This window comes from Polypterus senegalus, chromosome 1, assembly GCF_016835505.1.
Source record: "Polypterus senegalus isolate Bchr_013 chromosome 1, ASM1683550v1, whole genome shotgun sequence".
Lineage (NCBI taxonomy): Eukaryota > Metazoa > Chordata > Cladistia > Polypteriformes > Polypteridae > Polypterus > Polypterus senegalus.
Genome location: NC_053154.1, coordinates 141517006 through 141534905, shown reverse-complemented (window position 1 = coordinate 141534905; position 17900 = coordinate 141517006).

Below are 17900 nucleotides of genomic sequence, written 5' to 3'. Positions count from 1 at the left end.
ACTCCATATTATAAATATAGACCAGCAAATGGAAAGTTTGATTTTTCAAACTCAAATAATGTTTGCATCACAGGTGTTCAGAGGGAATGGTGGGTTGAAGAACAAAATAAATGTTGGGGTGCCAATCCAGTAGCAAACAAGAGTCACTCACCAGTGTTCTAAACAACAGAAGTAATGCTTCTAATGGTATCTTTGGATCACATAGATCAAGGTATGAAGAAGCGCCATCTCCTGGTCATACTCTCCTGGTCAATGAGTGACACCTCCTTTTGGGTGGCTATGCATTTATGATTTGGAGACCAGAAGTGGCGGAGTCAATTGCCCTCACTGGGCAGTTTCTTGGTGCTGTGAAATTACATTCCTGAGAGGAACCTGGAAAGTGACCATTTGACACACATGCGTGAGAAATAGAAGTTGCAGATGTTGTAAAATCAGCTGTTTAGAATGAAAGTTGAAGAGGCTGTTGTTCAAAAATGATGCGATAAACAACACTTGCAGTATGAAGATATTGGGAAGTGAGAGTGGAGTTACACTCACATATTAAATGTTGCTTGCTAGCAAACTTTATAAATTTTCAAATGTCTGCTTCACCACAAACAATGAATAGACTCTTCCTTTTAATGAAGTGTAACTGTTGCTACTTCTTTGGCTACACATCAGAGCATGCTGGAGCCATTACATCATTAACTAATCATGGATGTTGCTACTCAGTATTTATTGGATGGCAATGATTGATGACCAAAGAAGAAGACATTTTAAAACTGCTAAAGACTTTAAACGAGGCAACAAATGTTCTTTGTGATGATAAGCTACCCATATATTCACCAATTGTGCCACTTACAAGCATGATCTAAAAGGTTATATTGCATAGCTTGAGTGATTTGTTCATTGTGGAAAGGAAGCATGAAGGATATCACTGGCAGGTACAATGGATATGTCCATTTCTTTTTATTTAAGAATTCAGCACTGGGCCCAGTACTTTGACCCGTACACCAATCACACAAAAAAGAGCACAAGTGTGTCTTTGATCAGTTATCAGAGAAAGCTAACACTTGCAACAGGAGTAGATAATCAAATTGAAATCATAAAAATAGAAATCTGTGTTTGGTGGTGGGTTGTGAGGCGCAATAATAATAAAAAGACTAAGCACAGCATGCAGATTGAACGCATGTTTAAACAGAAATGCCAAAATAATAAATTATCTGACAACTTATTCTATACTACTTTGTAGGATGAAGTTAACAGGAGAGCAGAGGCTGCCACACACACAGAAAACCAAATATTGAACAAGGGACAATGACCTAGAAGAATCTGATCCAAGGAGTGAACCTCTCTTCAAGGAGGGGACTGAAAGAGGATTTTCTTGGAGATTCTTTCATTGCATCCCCTCCGAATCAGACAGCATACACCAGTGTTTCCCAAACTTTTCTTCTATAGTGGCACGCTTTTTGTAAACAAAATTATCCCAAGGCACACCACTATTTTACTAACCACAAACACTTGTACGGTATATCTAATACACTTGCTCAACTGCCCAAAAGGGGCGGGACTACCAGAGAAGCCAGTAAAAAAGGAGCTCCGAGATCAGCATTCCCAGACACAGCAGAGCACTTTGCTGGCATCTCCAAGCTACTTTGTCCCTTTTCCCACCACTTTCTGCCTAAAGGCAACTCATATGCCCCCCTATCCACCAGCTCACTGGCAACCTCACACCCAGGGCAGATGGACTCTAGCAGTCAGAAGAAACTTCCAATGTGCTCTAACATAGCAATCCTGGAGCTGCTTTTATTCCAGCTTCTTCAGGTAGTCCTACCCTCCTCAGACAGTTCTTGACCACCTGCCGAGTTTGTCCCTCTCAGGTTCAGACCCAAGTGCACTACACTACTCTGTTCCATAGCACGGTACGTCACTGTGCCATGGTTCACTGGTTGAAAAACATTTGTCTACGCAATTAAAAAAGAAAAAAGTTAATATGTGAAAATGAGTCTGATATCCAGTTGAATGGAATCGCATTTGAGTAAAGGGATGAAAATGTAGCCACATTCAGACTATATGCACACCTCTTTGGCCAAAGCCTGCAACTTAGGCCCTCTGATTTCTGATTTCAGGACCTAGAAAAATTGCAACAACACAAAGATACCAGCTGTCGTCAGATAATGTATTGTAGATATGTTAGTGGTTCTAAATAATAATACATCCATATCTCATGTCAATATCTTAGTATTAATCTATAATAGTGTTTATTTATTTGGGTACTACACATAGATGTGTAGTTTTTAAAACACTATTGAGGATTAATTTTATTTCATCTTACTTTCTCCCAGTAAAGTTTGCCTTGATTTCTGTATTGTATTTGTATTTTTTACTAAAATATTTTGCAGTAACTAATGTATTCATTTTATTAGGTAATCTTATTTTGGTTAATTTTTACTTGATTTTTGATATTGTGACAATGGTGAATTATTGATTCAGTATTTTTATTGAAGCAATAGAATTGTGATCAGAGTATATTACCACTACTGTGACAGACATATGAGTTTAGAAACCTGGTTACATCTGTTGACAACTGCAGTTTACAGGAAGTATTAATGATTAAAAAGTTGTTTGCAGCTTTGAATTGACCCATGTCAGGGGTCAACAGTGACTGTTTCATTAATATTTGTTTAATGAGCATAACAAGTGCTGTACAATGCTCCATACATCCCTATTTCTCTTTAAAACACCTAATGATCTTGAAGAAAATCACTGGCTCCATGATTTGATAGAAGATCCAGTGGACAGCTCCGAAACTAAGAAAACCACCAATGAGTTAAAAGATGGAAAGAAACAAGTTCCTTTATTCCAAAAGTAACTTCAGGCAGTGATACAAGTCAAAGTGAAAATAAATAGAAAATAACCAAAATCCTGGTGCCTCAATCTGCACCTTCTGTCTGCTTTAACCCGGGCATACACAGTTTTCGTGCTGATGTATACTGCATTACAGTTTTGAGTCCTTGTCTGTCAGGTGGAATACAATGTATGGACTCCCTTTGCACCATGATCACCTGTGTTTTCTTTCTCCAGACAGTTAAATGTTTTTGTGTCTCTTTCTCCCTCCTCCCATCTCTACTCAACTCGCCTCCACAAGAGAGATGAGTTACAACTCAACCCTGAGATCACTTATAGCACAGCCCTGAAATAACTTCTGGAGTCAGGATTGGTACTTCTTTTACTTCGGAGACACTGGGTTAGTATTTCTTTTAGTGCTTCTAGTGTCTCTGCACCCCATCCATTGGCTTTTTAGTGTCATGTATTTCAAACAGTTCTCCTGCTGCCTGCACTTTTGATGGACAGCACACATTGCCACATCTAGAGTTAGCTCCTTGGCTTCGTTCAACATCTGTCTTTCTCTTCCATAGATTCTGGTGCCCATCCATGGTATTCAGCATACACACTGGGCTTCATGTCCTCTAGCTGCCCATGACTTTCAACACTTGAATATACTGGTATGGTCAGTTTGGTTCTCTGTCTATTATGGAGACTCCTGCCCCATGCCAAGCTAGCTTTGTCCATCTTTTTGTAAAAAGTGGCGTTGGTGATCTGTAAGGTGTAATTAATAGGAAAAGAAACAACAAATACTGTGAGATGTTTGCATAATTTGATTTTTAGCCTTCACCCCTCATTCTCTTGGTACGAATATCCTCTAATTCTGTCTTTCTTACTGCTTCTCTTTCTCACTTCAAGCATTCTGATAAACAGTTATACAGTCAATAATTGGTGAGTGTATTATACATTTATTAGACGTACATTTTAGAATTTTGTTAAACTCTATACATGTGAGAAACATACTTGAATTTGAATCTGAACTTGCTGTCATTTCCAGAGGCATGACCGAGATACAAAAACAAATTCCTCTCTCCTTCTACACCCTAAAAACTATAAAATGTAAGATCTTGGGCGGTATGACATATATTGATTAGTAAAGCTACTTCACAAATCTAGAGTATTAAGCTTCAATTTGTCATTATCGCAGCTGCCACATTTACCCTCAGTCTAATTTTGGTGTTGCAATTTTCTTTCCACATCCTGAAAATAAGCATATTCAAATAATTGACAGCCCTAAATTGTGCAGGTTTCAGTAAATGTGTGTATGTGTAAGTGAGTGTACCCTGCATTGGACTGGCATCTTGTTCAGGGTTAAGTCCCATGTTGATCTCCTGATCTTAAATTTGAAATGAACAAGATAGATCCACTGTCACTCACATTGTACTGAATTCAAAGTAAATCATTTTGAGACATACCATTCTGAAATATATGTATAATATAAAAAGACCTAAAGTAAAGTACAGTATTCAAAAATTAATTAAACTCCTATGTCATATTAACAACAGGAAGGAGGTAAGAAGGAATGGTATTTGTATTTGCAAGTTTGCAGGTTGTCTCCTGTGTAATCTCCTGCAGCTGCCATAGTAAATGTAGTGTTTGTGGAGGCCTGCAGCCTGTGTTGGCCATTTTTAATCTGCAGTTTATCGTGTTATAAGCCCATTTCTTAGGGGGCTGCACTAGATCTTCATAACAGCTTGCTCATGTATGTTTTGTCTCACAGTATGGTGTTGTTTGGAGATGACCTGCCAGCATTTACTCCAACACATATTACATGTTCACCTTTTCATACCATTCTGGAATTCCCACACCTTTCTAACTGAAAGAAAATATTTTGATCAGCTTAGGTTTAAAAGTCAGTTTCAAAGGTCAGAGAAACAGCTTATAGTTAATACTATGTTTGAAAAACTGTGTGATCTGTCCTGGCTTTACAGCACTTGGGGCCCAGTTTCATTTTCAGAAGACAATGTCTTTTCTGTGTAATTGGCAGGTTCTCCTTCTACCTAGGTAAAATGTCCTATAAAAATTTCCCTTATTTTGGATAAGAAGAATAGTTATAGACTAGCTGGAAAATGGGAAGTGTTACAATGTGTTTTCAAATGTGTGTGTCTTTGCACTCTGTCATAGATAAGAACCCCTTTCTTCAACTATTTGTAGTGCCAGGATAGTTTTGAACCCAAATAACAATAAGAATTTTTCACAAATTGTTGGATGACAATCTTTCCCCTGTAGGTTCTACTTGTAAGCAATGGACAGTGCCTAATCAACAGTAAGATTAAATGAATTTTTACAAACAGTACTCACTTTGACATGAGTTCTATTTGTTGAATGCCATTTTGCTGTCCTTTGGTGTACTAAACTTTCTTTTCAGATGCCATAATTATATATTTTTATATGTGTATTTTAGATAATTTTCAAGCTTTTTATGTTTCAATTTGATTTTACAGAGTTTATTTTTATTTTGTTCATGTGTTTATACAACATGGTAATCATGTCATGTGACCATGGCTGAAATGCCCATTAGTCTATAAATATGGCATCAGTTCCTATTGGCTACATCCCTCAGTTGGACAAAAAAAAAAAAAAGAAATAGTCATTACATTCTCTGAACACAGTAGACCTAGCGTTAGGTTCTGTTCACTTTTTTTAAGCTCCTTTTGATTTCAAATTCAGAATCTCGTTCTTTCCTTTTTTTTGGCTGTCCATTTCTGTATTCTTTCTGTTTATAACAATGACTGTTTTCATTTTGATTCAGAATCATATTTTCACCTTCCGGTCCTTATTTCAAGTGCAATAATCCTCAGAGACAGTCTGTTGTTTTGCCTTTTTTGTGTACATTTTTTGGATAATGTACCGAATTGCGAAGATCTGGGGTAGCTATGTTTTTGGTTCTAGCAATCTTTAATTTATTAATTCAAAATACCCGCGCTTCGCAGCGGAGAAGTAGTGTTAAAGTAGTAATGAAAAAGAAGAGGAAACATTTTGAAAATAACGTAACATGATTGTCAATGTAATTGTTACATATACAGTATATATACCCTTTGGGGTGCGAGCAGCTGTTGCTGGGCGTGCCAGAATCCATCGAGGAAGAAAACAGAAAAACATTATTTGTACAAAATCTTAATTTATCTATCCATTCCTAAATAATTAAATGGGCAGGCTATTTCGTATCAGTGCAATATGCTCCTTGTTAAAACGGATGACTTCTGCTTTTACGTGCACGTAGTGCTGCGTGGGCATTATGAACTATCGTATCTGTTCAAGTTCTATTTAAATTTTAAATATAAGTAATTTTTATTTAGTCGACAGAAAAATCTTTGGTAGGAATGTAAGTTAAATTTAGTCATCATTGCATACATTTTTCTTCACCATAGAAATGTAAAGACTAAATTCAACTTACATTCCTACCAAAGATATTTCTGTCGACTAAATAGAACCTACTTACATCCAAATAGAACTTGAAAAGATATATTTTTTCAAATCTGAGCGCGCATTTTAGATCGACTTAGCACTACATCGAGCCCCGTGCTATTGTGCTCTGGCCTGCCTGCCTCAATAAGTCACCATCGCTTCGCTCTTACTTTTTTACCGTTGATTTAATCATAGGCCTCTCTACAGTTTTGTTTATTTTCGGGTTGTAATGTTTATTAAATTTTCGTATCATCTGGTCCATTGGCGGACCGTGCATCTCACACCTAGGCCTTCAGTACTGCTACGTCTGAATCAACTCGCCCCTCAAAAACTAATTTATGGTTATAAAAACCATCTTAATATGCAGAAATACAGTATAAAGAGCCGCTGTATCGCAGCTAGATAAATGCCTTTATTGATTAGACAAACCAGGGGTTAACAAGTTCCTTTCTACTGCAGCCACAGCTGCGGCACACATAAAAAACATCAATAATAACTCATAAACTTGCAATATTATTTAGGAAAATCGCGACATTTTACTCACCAAAAATTCTAATTATTTGTAAACAAAATCCATCCTGCTCTCTTTCCTCAAAAACAGTTCAACCACTCTGTCGTACGGATTATCTGTGCGCCTCAGTTCCATCAAAAAGTCCCTTTCTATTGCCATCGAAGCCTATGCTGAAAGTCAAACCTGCGGCTTCTATCCAATCAATGGGTCTGAATATGGTGACGTCGCCATATGCCTGCTAGAGGGCCGTACTGACACCAACTCAAATTCTGATTGGTTGAAGCAACAGGTTAATCGACATATTCTGTGTTAGAGTGCCTGCACAACGGATTGTGAAGTCCTCTCTGCCTGGCAACAAATGATGGATGAAATGTGATTGGTTAAATGTTTTAATACGAAAATACATGCCTGGAAGCAGCACAACCATCGGAAAAGCTATGAAAGGAAGCGGACAGACTATCTGGAATTATTTAATAAGTATTCATGGACAAAATATAATTAACATCAGTTTGTGATTCAGATATTTTTACTTATGAATATGCTAAGCACAGTCCTTCACCCGCGAATATTTACCTTATATGGGCAGGCACTCAATTACGTGGGAGGCGTGATGACGCAAGACGCAACTCCGCCTCCCACGGCCATCGAGCTGCAGTCTATTACAGTATATGGATGAAAAAATAGGTTCCACTTATGACCATTACGCGTAGAATTTCGAAATGAAACCTGCCCAACTTTTGTAAGTAAGCTGTAAGGAATGAGCCTGCCAAATTTCAGCCTTCTACCTACACGGGAAGTTGGAGAATTAGTGATGAGTCAGTGAGTGAGTGAGTGAGTGAGTCAGTCAGTCAGTCAGTCAGTGAGGGCTTTGCCTTTTATTAGTATAGATACATTTTTTCTATGTTTATTTTTTTTTAATGTCTTGCACTCTTGGCACATATCCTGATGATGTTTTGTCTTGTGTTTCGAATTGGATGAATAGTAATTTTCTCAAGCTAAATAAAGAGAAAACAGAAATTTTAGTGATTGGCAATCATGGAGACAATGAGATTATTAGAAATAAACTTGATGCATTAGGATTAAAAGCAAGACGGAGGTAAAGAACTTAGGGGTAACTGTTGACTGTAACCTGAATTTTAAATCGCATATTAATTAAACCACTAGGACAGCATTTTTTCACTTAAGAAACTTACCAAAAGTTAGACCTCATATCATTGAAAGATGCTGAGAAATTAGTTCACGCTTTTGTTTTCATTTGTCTAGATTACTGTAACGCACTCCTCTCAGGACTACCCAAGAAAGACATAAATCGACTGCAACTAGTGCAGAATGCAGCTGCTAGAATCCTAACTAGGAAAAGAAAATCCGAGCACATTTCTCCAGTTTTGATGTCACTACACTGGTTACCTGTGTAATTCAGAATTGAATTTAAAATACTGCTTATGGTTTACAAAGCCTTAAATAATCTCGCCCCATCTTATATATCGGAATGTCTGACACCTTATATTCCAAATCGTAACCTTAAATCCTCAAATGAGTGTCTGCTTAGAATTCCAAGAGCTAAACTTAAAAGTGGTGAGGCAGCCTTCTACTGTTATGCAACTAAAATCTGGAATAGGCAGCCAAAAGGAATTTGCCAGGCTGATACGATGGAGCACTTTAAAAAACTGCTAAAAACATATTACTTTAACATGGCTTTGTGATAACTTTGCCTTCATTTAATCCTGTATATTCAATTCATTATAATAACTATTCATGGTGGCTCCAAAATCCATACTAACCCCTACTCTCTCTTCTGTTTCTTTTCCTGGTTCTCTGTGGTCTGCACCACCACCACCTAATCAAAGCACTGTGATGTTCCAACATTGATGGATTAAAGGCCAGAAGTCCACATGACCATCATCATCAAGTCCTTCCATGAGAACCATAAATACAAAGAGAATTGTTTCATTTATGTTGGGTAGAATGCCCATAGGGGATTTTTGTGGCCTGGAACCCCTGCAGATTTTATTTTTTTCTCTCCAGTCGTCTGGAGTTTTTTTTTTGTTTTTTCTGTCCTCCCTGGCCATCGGACCTTACTATTATTCTATGTTAATTAGTTTTGTCTTATTCTAATTCTTACTTTGTCTTTTATTTCTCTTTTCTTCATCATGTAAAGCACTTTGAGCTACATTATTTGTATGAAAATGTGCTATATAAATAAGTGTTGTTGTTGCTGTTGTTGTTGTCACCCGGAAGATCTGTAGATAGCATTGTTTCTCTGCCACAGTATTATTAGTGTAAGGCCATTAAGAGAAGAGATTCCTCATTAGATGTTTGATCTTCCAAAATTAATGAAGACTCTTGCTACTGTTAAGAATATGCTGGAATGTCCACACAGACTTATAATTGAGTTGCATGTCAGGGAATTAACATGGTTTTGTAAGAATAATTTGAAAGTATTGTCAAAAGACAGGCAAAGGTCTCAGCAAGGGGAATCATAATTCATTATAATACCAGAACGAAACAATAATGAAAATGTGTAGTCAAAACTAATTACGTGTCATAGTCAAGTAAAACCCTAACAATTCTTTGATGCAGTGACAAATTTTATGAGAAGTCTTTATCTAGATTCGAGCTCAGACAGCTTCTCAAATGCACCATCATTTTTTCTAGCAGTGATGCAAAGACAACATGCACTTTACTCACATGACTAGCATTGCTGTAAACAATATAATGGCAACCATTGTCGTCAACTGAGAGGAATACACAAGTCCAAATGAAATGATGGGGTGCCAACCGAGTTACTGAAGCTCTGAAGAGCAGTCAGGCTTCTGGATGGAACACCGTCCAATGGATTACTCATGCCTAAATTAGAGACCTCCTTTCAGGATAGTCCTGCTCTTATAGTCTGTAGACCACCTTCAATGGGTGTCTTCTCAGAGCAGTGGGTGGAAAAAGAGACAAGAAAGCCAGTGATCGCACTTCTCTGTGTCCCAGGGTGCCAGTGCTTATCTGTGATGCACATCCATGTACAAACAAAAACAATACTGTTGCATTGGTCTCACAAAAATAACAATGAAAATGAACAACAAAAGTAAATATAATTTAAAATGTATAAAATTAAACAGCATAATATTTAATGTATTTCTAATGCACATATTTAGTCTTAAATAATATGAAAACAAAGAAAGTACTACAGTGAGAAAAGGACAAAAAGAAAAATCTAAAAAACATGTAAGGTTTGATAAAACAGAAAACTGCATGCTGAGAAAGAAAAGAATAAAACAAATCTAGTGTTAGTTAAATGGAAAACTATATCTTAATCAATCAATATAGTGCTCTGTTTTCCATTGTCATTGACCAATTTGTTCAAACCTATTGACTGGAAAGAAATTATGGTTTAAATCTGGAAAATTAACTCTGTTGTGTGTAGGACACTTACCACTGCAACTAGAAAAACAAGGGTAGTGTTGCATCAATCAATCAGTTTTATTTAAAAAAAATATTTATTTTTCTATTCAGCTACATGGTGACACTGATAGCTTCTTTAACTACTATACAATCTTTGCTGAAAGATGACGACCCAAGATAACAGAGTGGCACGAAGAACAACATTCTGAGAATGAGAAATCAAGGTACTCTGGACTGGCAGCCTAAATTATTATTCCTACTACTTGAATTTTTTACAGAATTGTCATTTTAATTGCAAAAGTGAATTAATGGATAAAAATGATCTTAGGCAAATGATATACTGTAGTTTTTTTATTTTACAAATATACTCTATAGGAAAAATTAATTATCATCCTGCAAGGTTTTTGTATTTTTGTATTGAATGATCCTATTTCAATTATTTGCTGGTTTCCAACTAAATTTCAAAGGTCATTTGCTGTAGTTTATAAAATGTACACGGAGTTTAATAATATATAAATGAAATAGAACTGAGTCAATCTCTTTTGTCCAGTTGCCTTTCACTTACTCTATTTCTCTGAAGACATTTCAGGTGTATTTTCCTGTGTCTGGTCATGTTAGGGAGCAGAGAGGCCAAGTGAAGTTGGCCCTGTTTCAGATTCTCTGCCTCTTATCTATTTTTTTAAAGAGGGATGCCAACAAGGTAATTGCCATAAATTACATACTGTCTGTAGTAAGTTGTGATGAGAGCACGATTGAAAACTGAGAAGCTAAGCTTCCTGAATCTTGGAAGCAGCCACCAAGTAGGAAAGCAGAAAGGGCAGCACTTTTGACAACTACTGGCTATTTACACTTTTATCATTAAAGGACTATTTTATACAATAGGTAAAAGAGTTCAAAGTAATCTGAGAAAATGTATGTATCTCTGAAACACTTTGTCTCATAGCTAATACATGTTTTTTATGTAGAAATTGAAAATTAAAAAGAGGATTGGCATGAAATCCATTAATTAAATTACATTTTTAGAATAGTTGAATAAATGATACAGTATCGAGCCAAATTGACATTTGGAGAACAGAATGATTACTGATGGCTTTGTCTTGCATTCTTCCTTTAAGTGGTAAGTCCATAAGTGGGTGTTTGGATAAGAGGAAATGCAAAAATTGGACAAAACAGCAGCAATAAAATAAATGCAGAGCAGCATCCAGGAGAGCCTGTGAACAATACATCATTTTGAATGTGTTCTGATGAATATGGAGCTATAATAGTTTTATGTCATATTGTAGTAAAGAAAAGTTTTACAGAATAGCTATTAAAGTAAATATTTGAATGCCAATATAAAAAAGCATTATTGAATATACAACTTATTAATTCTTATATTCCCAATGATTCCCAAGTGCACAATTTCTCATCCAATAATTAATTTCAGTATGACCTCATTGTTTGCATTATACACAAATTGTAGTATATTACCACTTTAAGCAATATTTATATTTACAATACTTGCTTGTTTCATATTCTGATTTTGAAATAAAGAAGTATGTTCTAGCTTCTATGACCATCTCTGCTTCTTCTACAAATAAATCCAATGAATGAACGCCTTTAAGCAAACAATGATTATTCAGTATCACTCTCTAACAACCTACAGGCAAGTCTTAGATTCTTCCCCAAGAAATGTGTGATCTATGGTTACAAGATGAGGCAAATCATCATAACATACACTGGCCTTACTACAACTGAATTGAACAAAAGATTAAGCTGCCCATTTCATTTCATGCTTAAACAGCTGCCTCACAAACCTGACAGGCTGAGTTCATGCATATCTTCATGTTAGACATGTCCTGTAGTTATTTAATTTAATTAACTTTCTTCTTTAATATAACAAGGTGAGATCTTGCCTCACTTCCCCATCTTTGAAATTACTCTTGAAATTTACAAAAAAATATTCTAAAGAATCAAAGAGGAAGATAATGCCAAAGGCATGTTTAATACTGGAATGTAATGGTCCTCATTTGGCTTAGATCTTTTCAGCTTTGAACACTTACATGCTCACATATCTACATTGTATATTCAATTTATTAAATCAACCAGCAAAGCTGAGTGGATCAATAAATGTATGTATCATTTTCATATTTATATCACTAATTATTGCTTATATTCTTATGTTGTAAATTCATGCTCATTCAGCAGATTTGCAATATGAGAGAAGACCTTTATATCTACAGTAACTAAATGAACAGGATCCTAACATTTCTATCTCAACCAAACTCCTCAGAATGTCAAATACAGTAAATTAATATTAGTAAAAACAGTAAATAAAATACTTATGAAATACTCAGTAGAGTTTGCTGTAAATGCTCCTCTCACACAATAGGTTTACAATTCATGCCGGAGGCTCTATTGGCTTTGTCATCCTCTCAACAATACATTTTTAACAAATGATAAGTGCATAAGCACGACACAGGGAATGACACAGCTCTCCTGAGGTAGCTACTTTCAGCCAAAATAAAACTAGTAGCAGATGAACATTTCCAAAAACAACTTAAAGGTTAATAGCATCATCAGATTCTCAGTGTTCCTTATGGTGAAGAATAATCTGTCTTAGTCGTCAAGTATGCTTTATTATTTGTTACTGTACTATATTATCAGCTGCTCTTTTTTGTTAGTTGCTATAAACCTTATGAGTGAATTCTGGTAGGTTGAGTAAGGCTCTAATACTTAACATAAAATAAAATTGTTGTTTTCTCTCATAATGCACTTTCAATGATGTCGAAAGCAGCTCAGATAAGTATAGTTCAGTCTTAGCTTAAGTCATCAAGCGTGTCTGAAGAAAGATCCTAAAAAAGTAAAACTTTCTATAGCAGAAAGCACAAATCATTGGGTGTGCTGCTGATTTCAAAAGATTGGCGGGAGTTCCAGTGAAAGCTTCTGTAATACAGGACATGATGGCTGTGTGATATTTTTCTAGCAGGACCTTTTAAGTTTCCTTTAGTTGTGGCACTGGCTGACCTATATGTGGAAGAACAGCAATATTCTTTTTATTTGCTTTGACTCAGAATCCCCAAAGCCTAGTTGCCCATTCCAGCAGTGCTATGATGATGCCTGCAACATCAAATTTTCCAGGACTTCTCATCATAAATAGATGATAATGAATTACTTTATCAAATTAACTTACTATAGAAGTTTGAGGAATCCTTTTCACCTTTGAACCCAAAAGCTTATATGTTCTCCAGAATTTGCAGGAGTTTTTCCTTTCCTCTCTTCTTTGCCCATCTGACCATATCATTTGAAGAGACCTTGGTGGCTACTAACTCTGATCTTGACCCATTGCAAGCACGGGTAGTATGTGGCGTGATGAGAACAGTTTGTATCTATTTGATGATCATTCTAACCTGTAGACCGAAGATTAACAGCTGAAAGTCTATTTCCTGTTTGACCTGCTGTGTTCCAGTAGGCCTAGGACTTAACAGTGAAAATCAATGGAGACAGGTAAGTGTTTTATGCTCCTTGAGTTAAAGATCTTTAGTGACCTTTGTTTATAAAATTCAGTCCTCAGTGGGAAGGCACAAGAGCATTTTCACAGCTGATGTATACAATATATACTTTTTTCATTGTTTTTTTGTTGTATTGTTGCTTGACATCTTGCCACATACTAAATTACAATAGATTACCATATGGAAGATTTTGAAGCAACTCGGGCCCCTTCTCCAGGCAAGAAGAAGAAGAAGAAGAAGAAGAAGAAGAAGAAGGGGCCTGAGTTGTCTCAAAATCTTTCATATTGTAATCTTTTTAGTTAGCCAATAAAAGGTGTCATTTTGCTTGACTTCTCATTACATCCATAACGGCTAACACGTTACGAATCACTAGTATTATAGTGTTACATGTGAAATGGCGATTAAGTATTAGTCTTGTGAGTAGGCAACCTATGTTTGAATCCTTGCTTGAGCAGTGCTTGTCTGAAGTTTATACATTCTCCCACTGTCTGTGTAGGTTTTCTAATCACATCAGTTGATCTTGAAAACATTGAAAATGAGAAACAGGTGCAACATCCTTGCTGTCATCTGTCTTCTTCCTGCTTATTCAGTCCAATATTGTAAGAAGATAGTGCTTTACCCCAGAAGTATAGGGCACTAAAGAGGAAGCCTCTCTAGATGACACAGCGGTTCATGTCGGGGCACACACATTAACATTCAAAGTCACATGAATATAATTATCAAAAAAAACTAAGCTTTGGTAAGTATGAATAAAGCACACAGCACAACCACACTCCCACCAAATGTATAGACTCCTAACAAGCAGTGCTCAGGCTGGGATTCCACCAGGACTCTGTTGCGACCTACTCAATGGATGGAAGGACAAAGCCAGGCATGATGTGTTTCTTTTTACATTGGGAGAAACCAAACAGGTGCATGTGAGTCTTGTATAGAAATGCCACCCATTTCTGTACCCTCCATACAAGGCAGTTGGTGCTCAGGTTATTTTCTAAATATTGTAACAATCCCGGCCTTCAGCTATAGTTACACAAGTGAGTGACCCAAGCAGAAGATGATTGCATTATTGCTATCTGTGATTGTAGTGACAACACTTTCACACACACATACAGTAAAAGATAAAAGACAGTACATACAGATAAAAATTCTCAAATATACTGTATCGTTTTATTATAAAATTATTTAAAATGCATATGATGTATGCAGATATTTTGACTGAGGTTCATTTATAATTTCTTGTTATTGTAATTCATTAGGCCTCAAAAACCCTAGGGCTTTTTGCTTATCAGTAGACAACTTAATATTTAAAGCCTTGAGTCAAATGTATTACAGAGGGGGTAGAAAGGGGGGTGGAGAGGGGTGCAGGTTTACTTAAAGTGGCTTGCATTTGCAAGAAGAGCTCTCTGTGCACTTTGTTTTGAAGAAAGGAATCCTGTCTTGTGGAAAGCTCAGGTAATTTTACCAGGTTGAGCCTGCAGATTAGTGCCAAGAAACCTAATCCTATTAATAAAACAAAAATCAAAGCAAACATGACAGTCCTAACCTTCATGCACTTTTCTTCCCTCCCAGAAACCAGCCTTGGAATCCTATAAGTCAAACATGCTGTGACGGGGGTGTTTTTCAAACTTTGCGTGCATTAGAGTGATAGACTACACAGGTGGTCAGGCAAAATTCATACACAGCTGAGCAGAAGTGATTACTGTCAGTCTGAGTTAATTTCTAGTAGCCCGAGCAGAGAACATTCATTCCTCACCACCTACCTAAAAAGAAGTTGGGTTACATCTAGGCTTTTTTTTTGTAACTAATGAATTGTTATATTGCTTAACCATATCACATTTAACATAAAAAATGGGAAATATTTTACAGGAAATGTCCTTATTACAGTGTTCCTACTGTGCATAGCAATTAGTATTCTCAACAACCACTTTTAACACCTACGACACTTTTATTCAGTTTAGTTAATGTGTTTTTCTGAGCATTTTTACTGCTATAATGTTCAGATTATTTCATATATAATAGAAAAAAAATTCTGAATAGTTTACTTACACATGATATGGTCTTCAGAAGAATAAGTTTGAATCCCATTTTGGGCACTTTCTGCATAAGGTTTGCATGTTCTCTTTATATGTCTGGTTTCTTCAGGTGGTGTGTTGCCCTCTTACATTGCAAAGGCTAAGTTACTTGCTGACACTTGTCACACACATGCACATGGGAGGCAGCATAAAGGGCTCAAATGAGGATAATTCTATGCCAAAACCAGAGTAGAGTGGAGTGCATTAACCCTTTCTTTTTTTCTCCTGCAGACCAGTTATGTGAAATTCCGCCTGAACCTGATGACATCACTTCCAGTTCTGGCCTCCGATGACCTCATTTCCTCTGCCAGATGTTAAAACCGCCATTTTTTTTTTTTTTTGGCTACCCCAAACCTTTTTGTGGCTTTTTTGTCCTTTGTTTTGACATATTGAACAGGCCAAGTGTGATGGAGGGATTGTGAGGGACTGGCATTTTATCCAGAGTTACACCTGATGTTGTCTGAATAGATTTTAGTTCAATGTGATAAAATTAATTGACAGGATTTAAAAAAAAGATTGATGGATAAATGGATGCTATGAATATAATGGGATGTTTAAAAAAATGAAATTATTTCTTTTTATATTTCTTATATTCAGTGCAACATATCTTATAATACTGTATATCCTTATCTGCAACAAGAGAGCTGACCACATGTCACTGTTAGCATCTTTTCACTGGCTGTCTGTGTCTTTCAGAATCACTTTTATAATAATGCTAATTGTTTTTAACACTTTCAATAATCTTGCATCTTCATATGTGTCAGAATGTTTGTCCCCTTGGATTTTCAATCATAACCTTTAGACCCTCAAATTCTGCTTTACTTGCACTTCCAAGAGTAAAACATAAAAGAAGTGGTGAGACTGCTTTTAGTTTCTATGCTCCAAAAATAAGGAATATTCAACCTATACAGAGGCCGACATGGTGGAGTTGTTCAAATCATCTCTTAAAACTTTAATTTTTACTCTGGCTTTTTGTTAAATTTGTGACTAATCACATCATTTATCTTTTGCTTTCTCTTCTTCATATCTGGTGGCAGCCCAATGCCTCCCACCACCTTATGGATTTTTATCCCTTTCTTAACTGACCATCTGAATCTTTGTATAATTAATTTACTTGATTATTATTTTTCTTTGTTTCCATTTCCTACCATAAATAAACTTGAATTATACTTTGTACAGTTAGGTGCTCTATAAATAAATGTTGATGTTGTATTATTTTGTTTTCTGTTAATTAATACGTTTTTGAAGAGGAAGTTCACCATTGTTGAAATATCTGCTCATTATTAAAGGACAAGTGCTGATACCCCACCATTAATATAGCCATTGTTTTTTACAGCTACTCTCTGCTCTTCATCCAAATCCACCCTACATGTTTTATAAACACTCCCTGCTCAAATCAAGAGTCAGCATATTCCATCCATCGATCTGACTTTCAAATCCACTTATCCAGGGCACCATTGCAGGGAATCTGGAGACTATTTTCAGCACGTATCAGGAGCATGGTAGGAACAATCCAGCCAGGGAAGAGTTACCACATTATTACTATAACAGTAATTACTCCAGTGCTTAAAAGTTCCATAAATCCTACTGTGTTTGTTTTGAAATGCAGGAAATAATAAAAGTTGCAATGTCTTCCTCCAACAAAGATAAAAGAACAGCAAAAATAGTTATGAAGAGTGTGACTTTTTTATGACCATTGTTATTTAAACCCAGGTCTCTTTAAGGTAGAATTATTTATCACTGCTCCACTGTGATTTTCTTGAGTAAATATGTAAGAATGAAATATTTAATTTAAAAAATAATCAAGCAAAATCCTCTGTTTCTGATAACAAAGTAGTGTTTGTTTTTTTTCTCAAGTCTAATTGATATGTATTAGATGAAAACCAGAATGAATTGGTAACTACTGTTTTATACAACTTCCAAAAAGTATCACTGATAGAATCTGTAAATAATATATTATCATCAGATTAAACGAAATCTATAATGTCAGACCAAAGAAAACAACATTTTAGACATAGAGAAAGTTTAAACTGTTGTGACAGGGGCTTGGCGTCCTTACCCAGCCGGGACGCCCCTGCACACTATATTTAGGGGGAACAGCCATGGACGTTGCAATACCTCCCCCTGAAAGCTAGTAGGCCACCTCCTTGGGGTGAAACAGTG